Source organism: Meles meles, chromosome 7 (assembly GCF_922984935.1).
Source record: "Meles meles chromosome 7, mMelMel3.1 paternal haplotype, whole genome shotgun sequence".
NCBI lineage: Eukaryota > Metazoa > Chordata > Mammalia > Carnivora > Mustelidae > Meles > Meles meles.
In genome coordinates, this window is record NC_060072.1 from 117,880,018 (window position 1) to 117,900,794 (window position 20,777).

Sequence of the window (20,777 nt, forward strand, 5' to 3'; positions counted from 1 at the left end):
GGGAATTGACAGCAGCTTCATAGATGGAGTTCTGTTTAGTGTCCTATTGTGGTTACCACAGAACAAATCTTCACCGCCCAGCTAGAAGCTCCCACAAGACAAGGTCAGGTGGGATTTCATGAGGTTGCCCTATACTCATGCCGTGCCCAGACACATGCTCCGTACACCTAGCTAAACATTTACTGCTGTGTTTTTGGTTACAGGCCTGAGACTGTGAATGGATTGTTATTTTTGGAATCTTGTAGGAAGCAATGATACTCAAGATAGTTTATTAAGAAATATTGTTCATACCCCAAAGCACTTAAAGTGGTACTTTAGAATTACTGACAAATTACCATTTGGACATTGATATCAATAAATGTGCCAAGGCAATGATTTAATTTCATGACTATATAACTGCATCATTCTTTTCAAAAGTACCGGGATCCTTTATTGTCACTTACCAATGCTGTTTATTTTGCCTTAAGAGCATAACTTTTCCTTAAGTTGTTGTTGTTGTTGTTTTAATCCACACTGCCTGAGATTGTGCAAACCAATGAAAGGAGAAGTTAGACGGGAGAATTTTCTGGCCAAAATGAGTTTGCACAGCTGTGAGCAATAAAATACAGCAGCCATGGCAACCCTCTCCAGTGTCCCGATAGCACATCTGAAATGAGGTTATTAGAATTATTAATTCACATTAGTGGCTATTAAAATTACTACCTGCAGATTTGCTGCCTGAAAATCCTTTTTGTGTGTATCGGAAGAAGGCCTTGTTTCCAAAAGGATCTAGATACTTAAATAAAGGCAATCTATTGTGTGTGAGGCGTTAGAGGAAGACCAGTGGATAATAAAGCTCGCAGTGACATTGGGATAGCTGCCTTGTGAGGCAAGGAAAGCAGATGTAACGCTTTGTTCTTCTGATGATGGCAAAGGACCAACAGGGCTCTGATGGCAGGAATGATAACTGAAAGCTCCTGAATTCCCAAGAAGGTATTACTTAAAATCCAACCCAGTGTGGGCTGTTTCATGAAATTCTGAGTGGCATATAAAATATTCTACCTTGGCGAGGCAAAAACAAAATCAAGAGAAATCAGCTGAAAAGTAAGCCATTTGTAAGGGGGTTATGGGGATTCTCAGAGAGCCTATGGAGACTTGGCTAACTCCCTTCCATCCCCCATTAACTCAACTCAAAAAGCAGATGCCTGCTGTTTTAAGCAAAAGAAGAAACACCATTACAGAGAGGCCTCGGTAGGAATTAATCAGGGGAAGCAGCTATACGGCTGAGAAAGAACATTTTATTTATGGAAATGAGCAGGAAAACACACACAAGGGAAAGAAAATATACAGGTATAGGGCAGAGCCTACTGCGGTGAGAGAAGAGCTGCCTCTCTGTAGCTCACAGCTGCCATGTAAGTAGTATGTGTAGAACCAGACATCTGCAGGGGCGTCTTCCTGGTGACCATGGTGCCCCCTAGTCCCTGGAGCAAGAAGGAACCCCTTTCAGTCATGCAGAGTGTCAAAGATGAGACGCACTGATAAGAGGTCCTATGTCCCTTCTGAATTCTGTTCTCCTGAGTAAAAGAAGTACTGCATACTTCTGCCTTTTTGATTCAGCTCTGCGGGGTTCTTCACCCATGCCGAAGCAGTCTGCTCTTGGCTCAAGGATAGTGGTCGGCCAGAAGCCACACTGCCAAAAGAGGGGGGGTCTTTCTTTTTTCTTTTAACTGAGGTATAACTGGAGCACCTCGGTGGCTCAGTCGGTTAAGCGTCTGCCTTCAGCTCAGGTCATGATCCCAGGCTCCTGGGATCAAGTCCCATACCAGACTCGCTGCTCTGTGGGAAGCCTGCTTATCCCTCTGCCTCTCTCGTGAATAAATAAATAAAATGTTTTAAAAAGGACAAGAAAAGAAGAAAATCTATTAGTTGAAGTATAATTAACTTATAGTATTTTAGTTTCAGGTGTACAGTATCATAATTCAACAATTCTATACATTTCTCAGTGTTTATCGATGTAAGTCTTCACCTATCTCACCCAACCCCCATCCGCTGACCTCCCCTCTGGCAGCCACCAGCTTTTTCTTTGTATTTAAGAATCTGTTTTGTTGCGGCTGTTGTTGTTGTTGTTTGTCTCTTTTCTCTTTCTTTGTTCATCTGTTTTGTTTCTTAAATTCCACATATGAGTGACATCATATGGTATTTTTCTTTCTCTGTCTGACTTACCGCATTCAACATTATACCTGCTAGGTCCATCCATGCTGGTGCGGTAGCAAGATGTCATTCCGAAAGAGGGAGCCTTTCAGAGCCACTGCATAAAGCACGAGTAGAAATTACAAGGCTTCTATCTCACCCTGCTCTGAGGCGACAGAAGCAGTGGTTTCAGGAGCCAGGAGACTGGGGTCACATGCCGTTCGTTGACTCCAGCTGCCACATTGTCCAACCAGAGCTTCCAACACGTGATCCGCAGAGGACTTGGGTGTTGTTCCCAGATTCTCAGAGCAGTCTGAGTCATAGAAATTTCAGAAGTCAGAATGCTGAAATTTCTGGGACATTCCTATGGTTTGTGGGATGATTTGATAATATGTTTGAAATTGAATCCTGCCTGAAAAACCAGAAGGTATGTTTGCTCAAAGAGGTCACACACAGAGACCTTTCCAAATAGGAATTTGTCATAGAGACTGGCCTCAAGGAACCATTAACTTGCACCCAAGGAGAAGAGCTTGCATGAGATTTTTCTCATAGCAGAGACCAGATCTTACCTGTCTAGAGTATGTACCTGCAAAACTCAACTTATTCATAATTCCACTCCAACTAACAAGTAACTATTGAGTATTCTAAAAATAAATGGTGACTGTTTTTAGTATTTTGAAATCGCATAGCCTTAAAGTTCTTCATGTAGGCAAAAATGCCACACCTCTTTGGTGGCACTATATGAAAAAAGATTTTTTCAAAGGATTAACTGCTTTTCATACTTGCGCATGAAGATGGCTCAGTCTTCCACTTGGCTTGATTTTCGGTTAGCTGGCTTTCTTAATCACAAAAAACACGTATCTGTTTTTTCTGATTATAATTCAAATGTCACATCATGCAAAAGCACAAAAGTAGAATATGAATACTATTCAAGAAATCACCACCTACAGGTGACCACCGTCTAATTGTTTTCTTGGTGTGTGTACGTGTGTGTGCGTGCGCGCGTGCCCTTTTGTGTCTGTGTCTTGGTGTCTTTAAAACTTGCCTCTCTGTCTCTTGATCAGTATCCTCTGCATCCACTTAGATTCCGGATCCCCCAGGCCCTCAGCATGAGTCCCAGAGGGTTCTTTGCTTCAATCTCAAAAATTCTGATACAGCTTCACCAACAGCTTTGTGCATCTCGGGCTGCCGAAGTCATGCACTGTGTTTACTTTTGGGTCATCAGTCTCTTGATTTATCAGTTCCCTGCTCATCTTATCCTTGAGCCTTGAGCATCAGAAACTTCTCGTCTTGTGGAACCTTCACCCAGTAATTCTGCCTTGAACTGCTGAGAATAAAGGGATGGGTCGGGGTACTTTTGTTTCTCGAGGAAAAGGACAGGTGGCCTTGGCCATCTGGGTGTCATTTATCCCAGACATTTGCCTCTGATTTCCCAGACGTTTTCCCCAATTTCTTCCAGAACACGTGTCCCTTTTCTCTGTCCCTTACCACCCACTCTCCTGTTCCTTCACAGCCTGTCCTCTGTCACTGTTTTTGCCACTTCCTCTGTACTTTCAAAACCAGTCTTGTGTTTGTCTTGTCAAAATCTTATCCGCCTTCCTTCCAGCTATTTATGAAGTTTTATTCATGTTGCTACATATTTCTCTTTCCCTTTATCCAAGAGTTTTCCCATCCCCTCTCTGTCCTCTCTTTACGGGCACCAAAAGATCACCAAAGATCCTTCAGACAAATGAACTGGAAGGTTCCATTTGTCTGAATGGAAGATCCATTCAGACAAATGCACTGGAAGGCACACAAGTGTAGGTGCACAAAAACAATAATGACCTGGACCATGAAGCCATCTAATAAACTCTCTGCCAATCGTGCTCATGTTCTTCATGTTTTCACCTCTTGCTAAATTTGACCCTGAAGATGTTTCTTCTGCATTTGTGGAGTGAGTCATGCCCTGGGTGTTGCAATTCCCTCTGCCCCCTATTTCCTAGACACGTCCTCTCTCTGCTCTTGACTCTTCAGTGTTTCGCCTCATACATCAAATAACCAACCTAAAAATGAACTCTGTTTGTTTCCTTTTTAAGACACTTTCTTTCCCTTCTTGACTGTCAATAACACCTCCCCGCTTTCCAAACTCGGGGGCTTATAATCATGTATTATTCCTCCATTTCCTGCTCTGGCCACATTTCATTCCCATGGGACCATCGTTCCACTTCCTGAACAGAAATCTTACAAAGGGAACTCTTTCGTTCTCACTTCCACTCGGACTCCAGTTTAGGCTGAAATAATTTCCTGCTCAACCTGTAGGCAACCCCGACTTCCTACCTTCCTAACTCTCTTGCTTCTCTCTTTTCATTCCTAGGAATCTAACCTCTTAATACCAAGATATTTTGTCAGCCCGCTTCCGCAGTTGTACTCCTTTCATGTATCTGTTCTCTCAGATTTCCGGATTGATTTTTTTTTTCATTTTTCATATACAATTCAGTATTTCACGGTATTTGTGGGGTCCTCCTTTTTATCTTACCCTGGACCACCTTTCATTCCTTCCCTGCATGAGCAACTGGCTCTCACCAGCACCCTGGTACAGCATCTTTTAGCCTGTAGATTTATTTCATTTTAACTCATTCGACTGAAGGCTTGAGCACCACCTTATACCTATTTTACATACTGTATCCCCTTCTAGAACAGTTTGATTGCAAATAATAAGGATGCCCTAGATTTTGTCCCTATATGGCAAATGATTTCTAAGCACTTCTTTTTTTAATTGAACTTCAAGTTAGTTAACATATGGTGTAGTATGGGTTTCAGGAGTAGAGTTTAGTGATTCGTCACTTACAAAAAACACCCAGTGCTCATTCCAACAAGGGCCCTCCTTAATGCCCGTCACCCATTTAGCCCATTCCCCCTTCTGCCTCCCCTCCAGCAGCCTCGTTTTTTCCCTTAACTGTAGAGCCTCTTATGCTTTGCCTGCCTCTCTGTTTTTATCTTATTTTATTTTTCCTTCCCTTCTAAATTTCTCGTGTTTTGAATCGCAACAAGCAATGCCACAAGGCACCATTGTTATTATTACTTTAAGAAGGTTCTGAGACCTTGTAGGGAAGGAGGAAGTGGGACGGCCCCAGAATAGCCTTGAGGAAATGTTGTGTCGTGGAAACTGCCATGGGGATTGCATGGGACGCTTCCTAAGACCCAGGTAAAAGCAGAAGTTGGAGAAAGATTGTCTCAGCAGCTTCCCAGGGAGTTTTCATGCACTGAAAATCACAAGGGTGTCTCCATGGCTCACTTAATGGAGAAGGTACTCGAGACCTTAGGACTGATATGTCTAACTTGGGTGGAGTTGGACTGGTGCCTGAGACAAGCAGGAGGATGGTGGAATCAAGAGCCTGCTTTCTGAAATCTTTCCCTTGGTTCCAGGGAATGGAGGTGTTTACACTAACTCTTCAGCTTGGAAAATCCTTTTGAGTGCTATAGCCACGAAGACCTATGTTTCCTCCAGTCCATCTTAAAGCTGTTCATCCATCACATAATAATCAATGCAACGCATTCACTTTCTCCCTTTGACTTTGGACTCTTAGGTATCACCTGCAGCACAAAGATGCATTGAAATGGCTGATGCTGTTCACCTGTCACGACCCAATGCTCAGTGTAAATGTTACTTCCTGGAAGAATCAGTGATTGTCTTTGCATTGCTCCAAGCTGGGTCCCTCAGACCACTCCCGGGGACTCCGTCACAGTTGCCTGCGCTGTTTCACCTCTTAGATTTTAATACATATTAGCAAAATCTAAATGAGATTTTTCATTGGGGTAATTTCAGCTTCTTCCCCATGACAGGCAGGGAAAGCAGCAGGACGCTTTGCCAGCTGCAATTTTAGCGCTTTGATGGAAGGATACAAACTCACTCTTTATCTCTTTATGGATCACAAAGGCCTGAACTAATTAGTACTTATTAGAAAGCCAATTAGAAATACATTTTATTTCTCCATGTGGTGTAAATGGAATATAGCAAGGTTGATTGTGGACTGAGATGAGCTCTAGAGTACTAATGCAGGAATGCACACGCGGGGTCTGGAGAGCACTGTGCGGAGAGTCCGGGAGTTCACTCAGTAGGTCGAGGAGCATAAGCTTCTCCTTCTCACACGTGAACAGGACCCAAGGCTGTGTTGGCTCTGGAGCTAGTACCCATATGCTTTGGGTGATCAATATCCTTTCCCAACTTCGATCCAGCATTCCAACAGGTCCCTCTTCCACAGTATTTCTTTTCATTCACATGTTCTTCATTCTCAAACTGACACAGCCAGGATTTTATACAACTGACTTTAGACACCAAGGGCCACACATATGCAATTGTCTGTTTTTGAGAACCTTCCGTCTTCTTCCCTGACAACCGTCTCATTGGGTTATCTAAAGGTGTACAGTCAAGGTTGATCTATCCCGCCCTCTCCCTTTAACCACTCCATCATGTAGTGACCTCAAATGTGCTCCTGATTTTCCTCCTAGGGATGCCTGGTAAATTAGCTAGGTGATGAATTCAAAGGAATCAGATCCATAGTCCTCTATACATTTCCCATTCATTCCATTGCTATTAAATGCTAATGACCTCTTATCAAACATAAAATTCATTATATGTCTATGTATGCGCATCTCTCTCCATTTGTCCATCCATCTGTCCATCCATATCTCTATCTATACAACTATGTCTCTTTTCCTCTTTCTGTCTCTCTCTCTCTTTCTCATAGGTATACACTTTAATCGCAACCAATATGGCTTGGGAAGTTAGGAAGGAGATGCCTTTTCCTGTCTTAGGCCTCCTTTTGATTCAGACTCAGTAAGGAAACCGTTTCCGGCCCTCCACTCACAACCTTCCCCACTGCCTGTGTGTACGTTAGGTGTCCCCTCTTCCCTCATTAGGCGCAGTGCTTCTTACTAGCCAGCACTGTGCCCGGATGGCAGGGGATATCGTAAACTCAGCAACCTCCATGCGGACAAAAATTATTTGCTAATTATCAGAAGTACTTGCTCAGGAACTTGGTTGTGCCCCACTGCTGCGGCCGAGCTGACGAAGCCATCTGCTAGCCTGCTTTCTTTTATTGTACAGTTTGGGGCCTCCCGTGTGTCATTCTGAAAGCTGCCACAGCTACTCCCTAAATTACTTTCCACTGCTCGTATTCTTTATTGCCTTTGTCTTGTTTTAGAATCTTAGATTGTCCCCATTCTTCACCTGCCTTTGAGCTTAAACACAATTGGCCCAGTTGTATGGGTCACCCTTTATGGTTATTCACAATTAAATGAAAGCCTTACACCAGAAAGGTCTAATAAAGACGGTTGCTTATTTTATCCCCGTAACAGCAATGCTTTGGAGGGGGGGGTGGGTACGGACAGATTTTCAGGGTTGGTAACTCTAGACTAAAATGCCCAAGAAATTCCATTACCCATAAAGTACAGAATAAACACACATCCACAGAAAGAGCACATTCCTTATGCCCCTAATATTGCCTTCCACGCGCTGGCTACCTGGCTGACATTTACACTGGCATTTTCTTCTAGTTTTTCCATGAGATTTGCTTCCTCCCCTCTTCTAGGCATCTCCCTGGTATCCGTTTGTTGTAATTCGAAAGCTGTCATGTTTCTTCTTATTCCAGGTGCCGAGTAACACATGGAACCTCATCAGTCCCTCAGATCAACTCTTCCTTTTCACGCCAGGACGTTACCCTCTGCTTTTGTATCCACGCTCATAGATCTTCGTTTTAGACAATCTAAAGGCTGACGAATGAGCTTTTGATTCTTGGAAGAAAAATCTGAGACTAGAGTTTCGAGTCATTCTGGTCCCAGAGATGTTTCTAGCCTTCCCCTGTCCTCAAAGCCCTGTCTAATACAAAGAATGTTCCAACAGAATCTGAGCTCATTGGCCATGAATTAAACGTGTAATTCTTTTTTCAAAGACTCTGGGGCACTGGAGTGCTCTCACAATGAGCTTCCCAACTGTACAACATACGCCACATCATCCTTCTGTGTTACCTATTTTTCGTTCTTTTTTATGTCATCCCCAGCCTAGGTCTTAGTTACAATACATTTTGCTGATGCTGGATTTTTTTTTATACGTTTCTCAGGCACTATTTCGGCTTCTCTCTGATGGGTTAAGCTCCTGCCTGTCTCTTTGAGACCTGTTCTATAACTTCAGTGCATCATGACTGTCTGTTTTTCCTACACTTTGGGCTTCGAGAAAGATCTCTAAGGGCAATGCCAGTTCTCTCTCCACTTTTCTCTGTTGGGCGATTGGATGGTTATTCCAAAACTTGTTGCCTAGGTCCCCACCGGTCCTGCTGGGACCACCCAGATCCAAGCGGCTTCTGCTCTAGGGATCAGAGTGAGCTCCCAAGATAAATGTGGCTCTGGGTTTTGCAATTTTTCTAATGCAGGGTGGGTCATCAGAGGCGTGTATGGTCCCCAGGGAATTAGGACTATTTGTCAACACTTTCAACACTATCTGAGTAACTAAAAATGCATTTTTGTTATTTATCAGATGTGTTGGATGTGATTTAAACTTCCCTAGTGATGGTTTTCATATCCGGAAATTACACATACATTTTTATTATCTTTGATGGATGTACAGTTTTTTGAATGTGGCAATACCAAGGAAGTGAGATTATGCCTCAGGAAAATGACTTCTAGCTGTTTCTTCTGTCTTTAGTTCCTTTTCTTAGAGACCTGGTCTTCTTGGACTCTGGGCAACAGAAGGAAATATGGCTTTTCCTGCCACCTGAGGTCATCAAGCACCACTTCAGCCGGGGTACCACCCGGCCAGGTGCTCACGCTTAGACTCTGCAAGTCTGAGCAAATCATGAATAATAAAGTGCTCTCTGAGTGCACACAACACGTGTGTGCAGCTATGCACCCTGCCTGTAGCTATCCCTCTACCCCTTCCCAGAAAGTGCTTTCAGAACATTTATTTCAGCTTCCCTTGGTCATTCATACCCCGTATCAGTTTGGGCGTCTACGACCATGCCTTCTTTCTGTCCATACAACTCTGTCACCACTAGTTACTGTGAACCTCGATGACAGGCTGACAGCTTTTATCCTCGACCTCAGCAACGCTGCCAAGCCAGGACTCATCTTAGCCTCCAGAAGAAGTCAGAAACTGCTCCATGGCTAATGCTGCCCCTGTACTCTCGACTCTGGAATCCGAATCCCAACGAAACCGCGTGTGAGTCACTACCAGAGTTTTAATAATGAAAGTTCCCAGGACTGGTGTGCCAGTGGGGGCAGACACGGACTTCTTCTTCAGCCCTCGTCCTGATGATGACTCAGCTTTTCAGCTCTCGTGATTTGCCGGCTCTTCCCTTGGTCAGCCCAATTCTCCCTGTGAAACTTGAGAGGAATTAACTGATTAATTCCACCCATGCCAGAAAATTCAACTTCTTCAGCCAAATGTTTCCCCATCCTCGCTATTTTTCCTTCTTCTTTCTTCTTCTTCTTCCTTCAAGCAGCAATATGTGCCTCATGAGGGCACATATATATATATCTCTCTTCCCTGGCTTTGGCTAGCTGCTCTGGCTGGAAGAAGCACCTCGGGGGTCGGGGGGGGGGGGGGAGCCTGCATTCTTCCATGACACCCTGCACAAGCTATTTTTCCTTCTTCTTCTTCTTCCTTCAAGCAGCAATATGTGCCTCATGAGGGCACATATATATATATCTCTCTTCCCTGGCTTTGGCTAGCTGCTCTGGCTGGAAGAAGCACCTCGGGGGTCGGGGGGGGGGAGCCTGCATTCTTCCATGACACCCTGCACAAGCCCTGATTTTCTCTGTGGCTCTTGCCCCATCCCTTTCTCTTCCCTCCCACCCCGTCACTCTCCGTGGAACTTGTAGGAGCTGTCTCTCTCCCGCCCTCCTCCTTACAGGGCAGCCTTCAGGGTTTAGCTTATGCATGGATCAGATTTTCGGGAACTTGCCCAGCGTATAAAACCTCAATTGCATGACTGGACTTTTAGGGAGACGGTATTTCCTATCCATCCCAACCTGTCACTTCTAGAATGGACAGGGAAACTAAAAAATGGTCAATTTAGTGACAAAACTATTCAGAGCAAAGCAAAAGTCTAATCATCAAGTCGTTGAATTAGAGTAGCAGACAGAGTAGCAGTGAACAGAAAGCCATGAACCATCTTTCTACAGGCAGATGGGCCAAAAGCACGTGGTCATCTTCCTTCCTTCACCTTCACAGATACTGGAATTTTCTCAATAAAAAGCTATCAGCTATTGGGATTTTTTTTTTCCTAACCACCTTTCTTTCCTAAGCACTCTTGATGCCACTAATGCTGTAAGTGAGGGTAGGTGAGAATCCCTGCCTGGACAGAGCATTAGGGGCTCGCTAGGAGGAGAAGACAGCAGCTGAAAAGCCAGACTGGCTTTCTGTGTGTCCCCATCACAGCTAGTCAGTTTCCTTGTCAGATAAACAATAATCTCATGGATATTGGTCAAAACTCAGTCAATCAAAAACTATATTGACTTTCCCCAAAAGCTGGCTCACTTTCTCACTACCTCATTCCCCTCCCCCTCTACCCCCCAGTGGACTGTGGTATAGCCATTGTTGAGTTTACCAAGAACTTCCAGTAGGTCTCCCTTCCTTCGCCCAGATATCCATTTTGTCACTGCTTTTTAGACCCTCTCTCTCCTCCTTCTCCTTCTTCTTCCCCTTCTTTTTCTTCTTCTTACCCTTTTTCTCATTCTTCTTCTTCTCCTCCGTCATCGTCATCTTCTTCTTCTTCCTCCTCTTCCTCCTCCTCCTCCTTCTCCGTCTTCTTCTTTTTTGGTTCTTTAATTATTTTACCTCTTGCCTCCTTAGATCAGAGTTTCACCAACTTACTCCTAGATTACCACACCTATCTAGTGGATAGGAACCCCGGCACCTTGTGTTTCCTGACTCCTGCCTATATATTGGGGCCATTACATCACATTAACTTCCCCAAATCCAGCTCTCAAAACATCCTCTATTGCTCAAGGGTTCACCATGGCTTCATTTTACCTATATGCCAGAGCAACTGCACTTCCTAAATTTAAAGGTGAACCACTATTTTGTACTCCCTACTTGATTTTTGTCAATCTTTGCTTTCTATTGTTCAATGTTTTTCATTAGATGTATGCAGTGTACGATTGACCTGCTGTCCTTGTTCCGTTCAGCATTATATAATGTCCTATTTTTGCCCCCATTAATGTTTCAGCCTTAGATTCTGATTCGTCTTATTAGTATTACCAAGCTAAATCTCTTTTGGTAAATATTTGTATGGTGGTTGTTTTGTTTTGTTTACTTCTCTTCATCTGTTAATCTTTCTGTGTGGTTTTAAATTCTCTTTTAAGCAATATACACCTAGATGTTTATGATATTATCCAATTGAATGATTGCTCTCTTTTAATAGATATTTAATTCATTTATTTTTATTGAGAATAACCATATATTTGGACTAATTTCCACCATCTTACAGTTTTTTTTCCTTGACTTTATCTCACCTTTGCCTTTCCCTGTGATAAAACATTTCTACATTTTTGTTTGTATGTTTGTTTTCCTCCACTGTTCCGGTAATTGTAGCTTTGTTTCCATTCCTTTAGTGCCAACCTTTAATTTTTTTAACATATATATATTGTGTCCTTTGATCCTTATGTCCTTCTCCATGACAGCCATATGATGTGATTTAATACCCACTGAAAAGTGACCTCCTCTCCTATCTTATGGTTTTTGGTTAGATTGTGTTTTATACTTTGTAGTTATTTTATGGTAAAAATAAATAAATAAATGCAATGCCTTTTAATCAAATTCTGTGTTATAATTACTTTTAACTTACCCAGTGTATTTAGTTTTTAATATGCTTTTAAATGTTTTTATTTTGATCTCACTCTTGAGATAGTTTAATTGGTTTTTAAATCACGCTGACAATTATTTTTCTCCAGCTATTTGTTTATATGCCATTTTGTTCTAGATAATCTATCTTTTTGGTGTTGTGGTCTTTAAAATTTGCTCTTTATCTCTGATATCTACGAGTTTATTATGAAGTGAATAGGTATATATTTGTCTTTATATCATTTTCTGGATACGTAGAATGTACTTTCAGTATGAATACTCATGACAGTCCTGGCTTCCCACCTTTCTCCTCCATCCTCCTTCCCTAGAATTCCTACTAGATACATATTTGAGCTCTTCAACTGATCTCCCTGTCTCTCAAAGGCTGCTCATGCATATTTTCAAGTTAATTTCTCTCTCCACCCTCCCTTTTGCTGCATGCTGAGTATGTTATATCTTAGCGATGTCTTCCAAATCTGTGGCATGCTTTATCCTGTCTTTTGAATTTTTATTTTTGTTTAATTACTATATTCCTCAATCCCAAAATTTTAGAATTGGTTCTTTTCCATATTTACCCATTCTAGCTTTATTTCTGCCTTTTGCTTCCTAATTATATTTTATGTCCGTATGGTTTCATTTATCTCTTCAAGCACCCTAAATGTAGGTCCTGGTCCAGACTTCACCTACGCTGGTTTCTTATCCAGATTTTTTTTTCTTGTTTACTGCCTTTCTTACTATTAGGTTTCTCCACAGAGCTTAGAATTTTGTTTTCCTGGTTCACCCTGTTTGGTAGGTTTCTTTCCCTCTTGCTCCCCCTAACATCCTCACCCTTTCTAGTCCAAATATTTTGTATCTGCTTCCACCTGGTCCCCAGGTCCCAAGTACATATCCGGACTTTAAAATGGTCATTTGGGGCCGTGGCATTTTGGAGAGAGAAGGGATGTCACAGATGGAATTCCTACTCCTGAGACTGTTCCTCTCCCTCCTAGCCTCCTGGATTTCCCATTGTCATCATCTCTAGCCCCAAGGCAGCAGTTGATAACACTTTTTCCATATCCTTTTGAGAGCACGGAAAGCCCCATCTCCACCCCTGGCTCTGGTCCACATCTCCTGAAAATTTTTTTTTTTTTTAATCTCCTTTACCCTGTAGAACTTAACTCCCATTGCCTGCTACCTGACCTGGACTCCATCCCACTCATGGCTTTGACCCTGCTTACCACTTTGTACTTTTGTTTCACTTTTGGTCCATGGAAATGCTTAATACTACTTCAGTTTAGCTATTATAATTTTCCCATTTAATAATCATTTCTTGCTATTTGAAACCAGTGGGAGGTGTGCCAAAGGCCTACCTACCTACTCTAGCTTGTCCAGAGTCCAACATTATTTCCAACTAGTCACCAAAATAAGACCTTTGGTTCACTTAGGAAGCCAAATGCCTCTGCCCATTCTGTAACCAATAGACTTTGTAAGTCCTTTGAGCCTTAGCCCAACTGCCTGGTTCTTGGCAGAGAATTCACCAGCACTCCCAACCCTTTCACCTTCACTTTTCCTTTGAATTTCCCAAGCACTGTAGATCTCAGGCAAATGGAAATGTCACATCCATAGCTTAAGTGATTTTATGAACTATTTAGAAGGCCCAAACTTTACAATAACTTGTGATTTGCTATTATGCATCTATTTCTATATACATAATATAGTCAAAAGTTCATTTTAGTCATAGGATTAATTTTAATAATGTAGTATAGTGTTTAGTTCTACACCTAAACAGTTTTAAACTTTGAATGGAACCACTGTATTAATTATATTTTATTGAAGTTCAGAAAGGAGAGGAAATGCATTTATAAAGAGTATTTCCAAATCTGGAGGATTTACAAACATCTAGAGACATCTTTCATCAATGTTGAGAGTCTACTCATAAAACATTCCATTTGGTACCCAGAGTTTATCCTCTAATTTTACTTAAGAATTTCACTACTATTTTTAGTCCTTCCAGCAGATTATAATCCCCTTGGTGGTAGAGAATGTCCTACAGGGCCTTAAAGACGGGGGCTCAGCTGTTTGTTCACGCAAACCCAGAGCTTGGCACAAGGTTTTGCACACAGATAAAGCTCACCAAACGGTTTATTGTTTGGTTATTTGCTTTGCTCCAGTGCACAATCAGTTCATTTTTATCTTCTTCAATCTTATCTGTAGTAGATAAGTGAAAATTGGCCAACAAATGCTTGTTATTTGTGAATGGCTTTGTTCAATGTGATGCATAAACTACAATCAGGAGTAGATTCTTAGGACAAGACTCGCAGACCACAATGATATCATGAGCCACTATTTGGGTTGTTTGCGGGAGCTTTTTGTGTATCTTAAAGCTCCTCAGGGACAAGGTTTTGTCTTCTACTTATTTTTACATATCCTTAATGCCTAACAAAGGAACGCATATCTACTGAGTACTCAACAAACTCCTGTTGCATAAATGCCACTTTTAAAAAGAGACTCCTATGTGGTGAATTTGAGAGCTGGAACAGCTCCCTGGAGAAGACAACCTAAAACGATGGGATTGGGAAGACTGGCATCAACAGTCAGTAATACTTTATTATCAGGTGTTGGACTCTGAGACATACTCCTTTGCCAGTTGGATCAGCATGTGACAAGCCCATCTCCAGTGTTAATATTAAAATCTCTATCTCTAAGTGAACCCTTCCCCAGGTCCCCCAAGTCCGAGGGCTTGACACTTTTAGATAATGCAAAACAATGGAAATGCTTGGTCTTTGTCTGATTTGTGATTAGTTTTTCTTGGTTATTTTCGTACTTTAGCATTTCATCTGCCTCTCGAGACTTTGATGCTGGGAACATATTTTATTTATCTGAATTTTAAAACGCTACCATCCTTTGTGAGAAAAGATAAGTAAAAGTGCTTTTTGGTCCCCCTGTGGAGCTGTTCTTTGTTTTATCAGTAATGCATGTGCTAGAGAACAACTTTAATGGGATCTGTTCTCAGTGTCTGAAGGACATATGCAGATTGGAATTCATTCCTCAGTGAATTTTCCTCAAGCCTGAGAAGACTGCACTATCCTAGCTCTACCCATGCTTTTGCCTTTGTGTGCTGCGTTAGGCTGAGTAACGGCCTCTGCCCCCACCCCCAAATGTTCATGTCCTGACTCCCAGAACCTGTAAAGATTACTTGATGTGACAAAAGTGTCTTTGCAGATATGATCGAGCTAATGATCCTGAGATGGGGAGATTTTCTTGGATTGTCCACGTGGGCCCAATGTAATCACAAGAGTCTTTAGAAGAGGGAAGTGGAGGGATATTCGATAACATAAGAGGATGAGGTGATGTGACAATAAAAGTAGAGAGTGGGGAGCACCTGGGTGGCTCAGTGAGTTCAGCATCTGACTCTTGATTTTGGCTCAGGTCATGATCTCAGGGCTGTTAGATCAAGCCCCCATTGGGCTCTGTGCTTAGCAGGGAATCAGCTTGGGATTCTCTTTCTCCCTCTTTCTTTGTCTCTCCCCAACTCAAATTAATATATATATTTTTTAAATCAGAGGGTGCAGTGATACTCTTTAAAGATGGAAGCCACAAGCCAGAGAATATAGGCCGCCACTAAAGTAAAAATGGCAAGGAAACAGATTCTCCCCTCAGAGCCACTAGAAGGAGCCAGCCCTGCTGACACCTTGACTTTAGCCCTGTGAAAGTGCACTCTGACCCCCAGAACCATAAGAGAAAAACCCTGTGTTGTTTTAAGCCACTGAGCCTGTGGCAATTAGTTACAGCAGCAACAGGAAACTAATACATGCTCCATAGAGCGTCAGCCTCCAACTTGCTTACAGAATGATGCAGAGCCCTAGAAGCTCTCATTTTTGAGAGTCCAACAGCCCAAGTGCTGTTTGAATCCCTGCTGTGTTATCCATGGCAATGATCACTGAGTGGAGAGAGAACCGTCCACCTGGCATGTAGTCCAGTTTAGCTCTGACAGCTCCATTCGGGGGTCATAATACATGGTGCAATAGTTTTTCCCAAGAGAACCTTAATGCAATGGACAGAGAGAGTCAGAGATAGGTTTAAGGCTCAAATGCACCTGAGACTCCTCATCTGCCCAATGAGGATAAAATCATACCTTATATGGTTGTTGCAAGGATTAGAGAGCCTAGCAGAATCTCTGGAATGTATGAGTCAGTTGCCAAATGATAGGCATCATAATTTTTATTGTGCAGCAAACTAATTTCTCCTATAGCTTCACTCAATTGGACGATCCATACTTTGCCACTGTACAGGAAAAGTCTAATCCTTCCTCTTACATGGAAAACCTTTCCAATACTAAATATAGCAATGTCTCTTGTGAGACTTTATGTACCCCAGTGAAACCTTTCCAGATTCTTCAGCTACAGCTCCAATGTCCTGGTTTAAGTCTCCTTCATTATTTTCCAATCTCAAACTCTATTCCACACTTACTATAAAATAAGGCATGTGGTTGAGGATCCATCTGAGAGGTTCACAGCCCCTTTGCTCGAGGAAGACAAGATACAAACCATTAAGTCTACCACCCAGCTGCTATAGGTCAGTGTGGAGGATGGACCTATAGGTGATAACCTGCCAGACGATAACCTCTGTCATTAGACTGACATTGGAGGGAAGGTCTCTTTGTTGCTCAGTGTCTAGAGCATAAGCTAGACTTGAGAAGAAAACCTGATGGTTTTATATATATATATATACACACACACATATATACACATACACACACACGTATATATAATAAATGTATAATAAATGTTGCACATATATGTATGTATATATAAATATATATAATAAATGTTGCATATATATGTATGTATATATATATATATATATAATCTCTAAAACACAGTGCAGTGCCCTCCATGATTTGACTTTCTTGGAATAGCAAGCAAATGGTCTCAATATGCAAAAAAATGTTCCCCCAGTTCTGTCTTTCTCATCATGTCATTGGCTTGCATCAATTGATTAAGACATAGATAGCTGTCTATCTAAGAAAAGACATTGATAACTGTCCTACTTGGCTCTTGCCTCCTGCTATAGCCTTCACCTCCCACTGCCTAGAACACATCCCCTCCATCCCCACCATAGGAAACTTGCGGCAGCTTGCAAAGTGTCACTTGCCCTCTCTTGTGAGTCACCCTGCCTAGAACAATCCTCTCCCCCACCTCTATTTCACTTGCTATTCCACCTTTAAAATCCATCTCAGTCTTCACCTCATTCAAGACTTCCTTCTTTACCCATCCTACCCCTTCACCATCATGGGCATGAATCAGAGCTCCTCTGTACATGGGCAATACCATGTACTTGCTGCCATTATAACACTTATTTATATCTTATTATATTTGATGATCATGTGTCTCTCTCCCATGTGAGTTTTTGAACTTTTTGAAGGCTGGGATTTTCCATTTTTATATAGCATGTACTTAGCACAGAGCTAGACTATGGAAAGGGTTCAGTGAATACATGCTGAATGCAAAGGTAAGTTCTCCTGGGTTCTCTGGTACACCTTGGCTCTCTTTGTCTGATTTTCTGTCATTATGTCACCAACGGGGATTGTCATGCATCCATCCCACATGGTAGTCTAGATGCCAGATCTATTCTGGTGCAACTTCTCCAGGGAACAAATGCTCAGAAAGACCCAGCAAGCCCATAACTTTAACAACTGGAAATGATTTATCCAGGAAAAACAACATGGAGCAATCCTTTGAGCTCTCTGAACCAGTTGGCATTTCGCAAGCTAGAATGTGGTTTCTGATTGATGTTGGGTGCTTGAATTACTTAACCCTGCCTCTCCTTTATTCAATTCATCATTTATAAAAAAGGCAAAATAATATAAATGATTATTTATTTATTGCTTTGATTCCCTTCTTTAAGCACTCTCTAGACTAGTCCATATTTCAGTGCATGTCAGCTCTCTTCAATCATTGTTTCTTGACACATGCTGATTTCAGAATTTGGTATTTATTGCAACTCATTTAACGTATTGCAACGTGGGGTATTTTTTTTCTGATAGCACTTAAAAATGGGTTTATACTTTCATAGGAATTGTCACTAATTTTTCAGTGCATATTTATTTGTTAATTTTTGTCAAAAAGAAATGGCAAGGTCTTACATAATTCTTTTGGTCATATCCTATGCTGTGTAGAAAATCTGTACAAAAGGCTATCATTGTAAGTTCAGATGGAGGAAAATGGAGAAATCTTCTCTTGCACTTTCTAGCACGTCTTTAGTAATTTGTATTCGCCTAAATTCGCTTATCACTGAGGCTTGATCTTCTTTTTGTTTAGCAAGTTGTATCAATGCTGATTCAGCAGTTATGACTTATTTAAGAAAGGCAAAATTTATGTCTGTCTCTTGAACCCATTGGATAAAAAACCACAAATAGTAAATCTAGGACACATTTCACACAAGACCCCGGAGGAGGTGAAGAATATCAGAGGCTGAATGACAGTCCCTTCTGAGTGAGAAAATTCTGTCAGTTTCTAATCAAACACAGGCAACTACAATGGTTCTTCTCTGATCCCTACCTGCCAGGCACCTAAGTGCTTAGTCAACAGTTTCCTTTAGAGATGCACAAATAATAAGCTTTCGTTGGGCCTAAAATCAGACTATTTTTTTTCCCTGCTTAAGCATGAGCCCCATAGAATGAGCCTAAGTAATTAGTTGCTAGTCAGCACTTGTGTATAACACAAGAGACTGGGAAATAGCCAGTGGCTTTGAGGGAAAACTAGCAGGCAGGACAAGTCCTATTTGTTTGTACAATAAAATGGCTCATGCATAGTAAAAGTAAGCCATCTAAATGGAAAGTGTGGAAGTTTACTGAGACTTTTGATTCTCTTCCACGGAAAAATCTCCTTAGTGAAAACACAAGATAAAATTTAGACCATTTTCTGATTAGATGAATGCACAAGAGGCTGGGAGTAAAAACATGCTAGAATATAACAATCAAATTAGAAAATGGGCAAAAGACATAAACAGACACTTCACTGAAGAGGATATACAGATGGCAAATAAGCACATGAAAAGATATTCCACATCAGTAGCCATTAGGGAAATGCAAATTAAAACAACAATAAGATATCACTGCACACCTATTGGAATGACTAAAATAAAAAATAACAAATGCTTGCAAGGATGTTGAGAAATTGGATCTCTCAGGCATTGCTAATGGGAATATAAAATGGTACAGGCACTTTAGAAAAGAGTATGGTTGCTTCTTATGAAACTAAACACATGCTTACTATAAGACCCAGAAATTGTATTACTAGGTATCTGCAATAGAGAAATCAAAACTCATGTTCGCATGAGAACCTGTTCCTGAATGTTTGTGGCAGCTTTATTCCTAATAGTTAAAGCCTGAAAACAACCCAGAAGTCCTTCTGTGGGTGACTTGTTAAATGAACTGTGGTCCATTGGTACTGTGGAATACTATCTCACAAGAAAAAGGATACTGATACATAGAACAATTTGGATGGATTTCAAGGGAATTATTCAAATTTAAAAGGTTATATATCAACAGACAAATGTATAAAGAAGATGTGGTCCATATATACAATGGAGTATTATGCCTCCACCAGAAAGGATGAATACCCAACTTTTGGATCAACATGGACGGGAATGGAAGAGATTATGAGGAGTGAAATAAGTCAAGCAGAGAGTCAATTATCACATGGTTTCACTTACTTGTGGAGCATAAGGAATAACATGGAGGACATTAGGAGAAGTGAGTTGGGGGAAATTGGAGGGAGAGAAAAACCATGAGAGACTGTGGACTCTGAGAAACAAACTGAGGGTTTTGGAAGGGAGGGTGGTGGGGGGTTGGGTGAGCCTGGTGGTGGGTATTATGGAGGGCACGTATTGCACAGAGCACTGGGTGTGGTGCATAAACAATGAATTTTGGAACATTGAACAAACAAAATTAAATTAAAAAATAAAAAAATAAAAGTAAATTTTTAAAAAGGTTATATACTGTGTGCTTCTATTTATGTAACACTCTTGAAATAACCAAATTATAGAAATGAAGAACATATTGGTAGTTGCCAGGGGCCAGAAAGCCTTTATTACCCACCTCCTGCTTCCTTCCTCCCAGTACTTGATACTTCAAGGATTTTAAACTACTTGGAATTTCTATTCCCCACCATAAGTACTTATGCTTCCATACTTTTGCCCAACTCTTCCTTCTTCTTTGAGTGATCCATTCCAACCTCTTGTCTTCCAGGAAATTTTTGGGTCTCCTGCAAAGACCCAACTTAGATACCATCTTCTCTATCCTACATCCCTTGAAACTCTCAGTAGAATTTATCACTTCTTTTTCTATCTTAAACATACTGTTGAATTTGTAATATCGGTGAGTGGTTGTTGTTTTACATGTCTATTTCCCTTCATAGACTATGAACTCCTTGAAGACAGGCTTTATGTCCTTTCATCTTTATCTTCTTAGGATCACATACAGCATTTATTGAACAATAGGCACTTGATAAATGTTTGCTTAACTGAATTAGGGAAAAACTAGGGAACTCCAGCAGTCTGACTGAATTAACTGTGGCTATTTGGTGTCAGTAATGGGAATTATAGCCGTGATTAATAGCAGTGATGGCCACAATTAATAGCTCCCAGTTACAACGTGCCTTTGCAGTTTCTCCTTTCAGGAAGGGTAGTCTATTTCCTCACACCTTGATTCTGAGCTGGCCTTGAGATTTGCTTTTGCAAACTGAACATGACAGAAGCATCAGTATGCCAGTTCTGAGCCTGGGCCTTGAGAGACCATAAGTGATGTTAC